General features: G+C 37.3%; 1 pseudogene; it reads left to right on the forward strand.

The window, feature by feature from the left end:
* The window catches only part of LOC137658052 (dipeptidase 1-like), an 87,591-nt pseudogene that overhangs the window by 2,113 nt on the left and 80,478 nt on the right, over positions 1 to 5,000 (forward strand).

Raw genomic sequence — 5,000 nt, forward strand, 5'->3', positions numbered from 1 at the left:
CTGGACGTCAGCTGGGCAAGCTTAACCCACCACTGTGGTGCCCAACCACAGCAGTGTCCTCCCCTGTAAACAGTTTAAACTCACGGTCCCGGGCTGGGATGGATCTGCTGCCGTGCAAATGTAAGGCGAACACGTTACCAATGTACTAGCTAGGAGGCTAAGGATGTATATATATATATATATATATATATATATATATATATATATATATATATATATATATATATATATATAAATATATATATATATATATATATATATATATATATATATATATATGTATGTATGTATATATGTCTATATTATATTATTTATCAAATAAATATTGCTGGCGAAAAAAATTGCAATGTATACAAAGTACAATAAGCTCGAGAGGATATGTCTTTCTCTTATACTCCAAACTAATGCCGTTCATAAACAGTGAAACTTTGTTCGCCCTTATATCTCAATGCCTGAGGGCATGTGAGATTCATTTACAAACTTTTCGAAAACGTTATTTGATAAAAATTTATTGGTGGCAACGTTAGTTAAAAAGAAAAAAAAAAAACGGAAAACAAAGGTGTAAAAGAAATATCCTTTTATTCCGTTTTCACCCTAAAACCGAATTCAAACGCTTGACCACAAACCACAAACCGATTAAGTTTCTTTTTGTTCCTTTCTCTTTTGTGTCGGAGATATTCAGCAAGTTTGAGAACACACCCTTCTATTCTTTTTTCTTTTACTTTTTTTTTTTTTTTTTTTTTTTTTTTTGGATGGTTCAGATATATTCACTACACATTTTTTTGTGACCTCCAACACCAGCTTCGTCTTCCTGGTTCTTAATCTTCTTTATTTGTTTATTTTCCACATTTCTTTTATATCATCTCTCGTGTTTCATTATAATCGGATCCAAAAATAATTAAATAATACATTTCTTAGTCTAGTTACTCTCTAGCCTATTATTTACATATTCTCCTGAGTCCTCATACACCTGACAACACTGAAATTACCAAACAATTCTTCTTCTCTCAAGGGGTTGTTAACTACTGCAATGTAATTGATTAGTGGCCATTCTTGGTAAGGTTAGAAGAGACTCTTTAGATATGCTAAGCATCTCATCCTGGAGAAGGACACTCCAAAATCAAATCATCGTTTTCTAGTCTCGGGTAATGCCATAGCCTCCGTACCATGGTCTTCCACCGTCTTGGGTTGAGTTGTCTGGCTTGAGGGTACTCTGAGGCACAGTATTCTATCTTATTTCTCCTCCTCTTGTTTTGTTAAAGTTTTTATAGTTTATATAGCAAATATTTATTTTAATGCTGTTAGTGTTGTTAAAATATTTTATTTTTCCTTGTTTCCTTTCCTTACTGGACTATTTTCCCTGTTGGATCCCCTGAGCTTATATCATCCTGCTTTTTCAACTAGGATTGTAGCTTAGCAAGTAATAATGATGATAATAAAGTGAAGTACGCCCAGATTTGCCACACGAATTTTAATCAATAACCTCTGGGTAGGGATGGTATCCAATCTATTGTTAGTGTTGTTACTCGCTAAGCTACGATATAATTTAGTATTTATTTATATAAAGCATGTGTATATACACTTATGAAGCGATACGTTCTCACTGTTTATATCAATGTAAATCCGTAGCCTCTGTACCATAGTTTTCCACTGTCTTGGGTTAGAGTACTCTTGCTTGAGAGTACACACGGGCACACTTCTATTTAATTTCTCTTCCTATTGTTTGTTAGAGTTTTTATGGTGTTGTTGCTGCTCTTGGAATGTTTTGGTTTTCCTTGTTTCCTTTCCTCACCGGGCTATTTTCCCCGTTGTGGCACCTGGTCTTACAGCACTCTGCTTTTCCAGCTAGGGTTGTAGCTTACCAAGTAATAATAATAATAATAATAATAATAATAATAATAATAATAATAATGAGTCAATTACTCATATTTTTCGTAAAATATTTATTCCCAGTCAATTATTGAAATAATTTTTCGCAAAATATTTATTCCCAGTCAATTATTGAAATAATTTTGCGTAAAACATTTATTTCCAGGCTAAAATCATATTCAGACCATGTGAGGTGAAAAAAAAACTAATGTGATTACGATGAACTGGTCTTTGATCCCCTCAGTTTTCTCTCCCAACCTCTGACCTACATTGAGTCGGGGTCAATCTTATTATGAGCTCTTTACATTTTCATACATTTTTGGAATTACTTTGCTTTACCCGGAAGTCATTTATATTTGATGAACATTCTCACAAACAAGATGTATCGAAAATTGGATACGTTTCAGCTAAAACAATTGAGTAGACGATGCACAATTTCATGAAATTTTATATTAGGCCATGGGGCATAAGCTGTATCTTGTCACTTCGTGGCCACTTTCATGGAGCAACTTCATTACATTGTTTTATCATAGAGAAAGTCATTCTCAGGCATTATGCAACAAGTTCCCACAAATATAGTTGCTCCTAAAATTTTAATTAGCCATTTTAATCATACAAATTATTTGTAGTTAAGTTGGTGGCTAATAGGTGGCCATACTATAGTTCTGTAGTTCCTATTTTTGACACTAGATGGCTAACAGCAAATTAACCAATCAAATCGCTTAGATTTCCAACATGGCAGCCCAAAGGACTTGCTGTATTCACTGTGTGTTGGAGGAAGAAAGTGATGTTTTACCCATTTCTGATCAATGTATGTCAAAAATCAAGGAGTGTAATAGAAAGTGGAAACATTTAGATGGTATTCAACGTGAGGTAGCAGAGAAACTGTCTGAAACTATTGAATAAACTTTAGATTTAGACCACCTTGGGTACCATGCAGAATGTTACCGAAGGTTTACAGACAAACAAAGGATCGAAAGGGCCATTGTCCGCTGTTCTAAAAGTAAAGGCACTAATCCAGATGATCTTCTTGGAACACCACCTCGAAAAAGTGCCCGGCTAAGCCTAATTAGTGGGTCATCATCGCAAACATGCTCTGCAGATCATCAGCAGCCAACTCTGCCATCCACTAGTCAAGCTAGTCGAAGAAAACCCTATGTGCTTCCTGACCAGTGTATCATTTGTAAATGGGAGCAGTATATAAAAGACCCTCACAATCGTACTCGAAAAAAGGAACAGTTGTCCAATTGTGAATATGAATCAGGTAAAGTTCCTTTTAGTACTGTTTATATTTTTTATCACAGGAACCATGATGCTACCTAGTAGACTACACATACACTGATGTAAATGCTAATGGTAAATATCGAGGGTAATACGTGTAAATGCCAGTGGTAATTGCAGGCCTGTTTGTTTTGGCTGCAATATTGTACAGCATCAGTAACCGAGTGACATTGGGCATATTGCTATAATTAGTCGATTTGATTACCTGTATGACATTTTGACATCATCTGGTTAACTTAACCAATCATGGAATATTTTTACATGTATAATTTTATTATGGTGAAAATTTTACTACAATTTGGCTAGGATGTCGTATGTGGTACTGGAACAGTGTGTAGTACCTTTCATATGGGAAAGGGGCTGATGCTATCAAAGAATTTGAAGAGTCCAGATTGAAATCAGAGCCTGAGAAACTATTTGAGCCAATCAAATCAAAGAAATTGAAGACCTTTGCCACAGTTTCAAAAACATCAAAGGTTAAAGTCGAGTCTGAAACAGTGCTACTCAAAGCCACTAATGACATGTTTAATCGCCTCCTGATTATTGGCAGGAGTAGGGAAGTAGATTTAAAGAAACTCTTGGCTTACTCATTGACACTTGTACCTTTGGCTTTGGCAACTGGCAATGGTACCATTACTAAAACAGATAAAGCAAAGTTGATGAAGAAGTTGGAGGGTCGGGCTGAGTGTGTGAATATAGAGGACATACCTCCAGGGTCTGCTTTGGTGATTGATGGAATGGCATTTATTCAGCAGGCACAAAACATTCCAGCTACATTTGGGATGTTTGCAGACAAGCTTTTGATTGACCTTATCAGGTTAGGTAACCAGTATGGCTGCCAAAGGGTCGACTTTGTGTGTGATCGCTATCCAATACACAGTATAAAAAACTGTGAGCGAGGTCGCAGAGCAGCCAGTGGGGCTCAATTGGTGAAAATCACTAGGCCTGACCAAAAGACCCCAAAACAGTTTAAGAAGTTCTTGGCTGAGGGGTCGAATAAAGAAAACCTCATGGAGTTTCTTTATGAAACATGGGTGAAATGTAAGCCCCAGGTTTTTGGACCTATTGCGTTGGTTGTCTCACATGGAGAAAAGTGCCACTCTATAGCTGCAGTTGATGGTAAAATTATGATCATTGAAGTGTCTGACCTCTTCTGTGACCATGAAGAGGCTGACACGAGATTACTGTTGCATGCAAGTCATGCTGCTAGAAACATCTCAACAGTTATAGTAAGTAGTCCAGATACCGATGTTTTTATGATATCCCTAGCACTAGCTCAGGAAATCCCTGCTGATTTGCTATTTCAAACTGGTGCTGGGGACAAGCGACGAATTATCTGCCTTTCCAAACTGGCTGAGAAACTTGGGGCAGAAAAATGTCGAGCTCTTCTTGGTATGCATGTTTTTACTGGGTGCGACTCGGTTAGTGCATTCAAAGGGATGGGAAAGGTGAAACCCCTTGACATATTCAACACAACTGTTGAATATGTCAATATGTTTGCAGAGTTGGGAACAGAATGGGAAGCATCAGCTTCCATGTTGCCCATGTTTGAGAAATTTGTCTGCACACTGTATGGTCAGAAAGAATGCTCGGAAGTAAATGTTGCAAGATACAACATGTTCCGGCTGACATGCAAATCAGACTCTCGGATGCTGCCTCCAAACCAAGATTGTCTGCTGCATCATGTAAAAAGGGCAAACTATCAGGCAGCAATTCACCGTAGGTCCCTTCAGCCAATCATGCATGCTCCATCTCCCAATGGTCATGGCTGGAAGATTACTGGTGACACCCTTGTCTTTGAATGGATGGCTGATGACCCGGCTCCCCATAGTTTACTAAAAACTGTGAAC

This window comes from Palaemon carinicauda, chromosome 18 (genome assembly GCF_036898095.1).
Source record: "Palaemon carinicauda isolate YSFRI2023 chromosome 18, ASM3689809v2, whole genome shotgun sequence".
In the NCBI taxonomy this organism is placed as follows: Eukaryota; Metazoa; Arthropoda; class Malacostraca; order Decapoda; family Palaemonidae; genus Palaemon; species Palaemon carinicauda.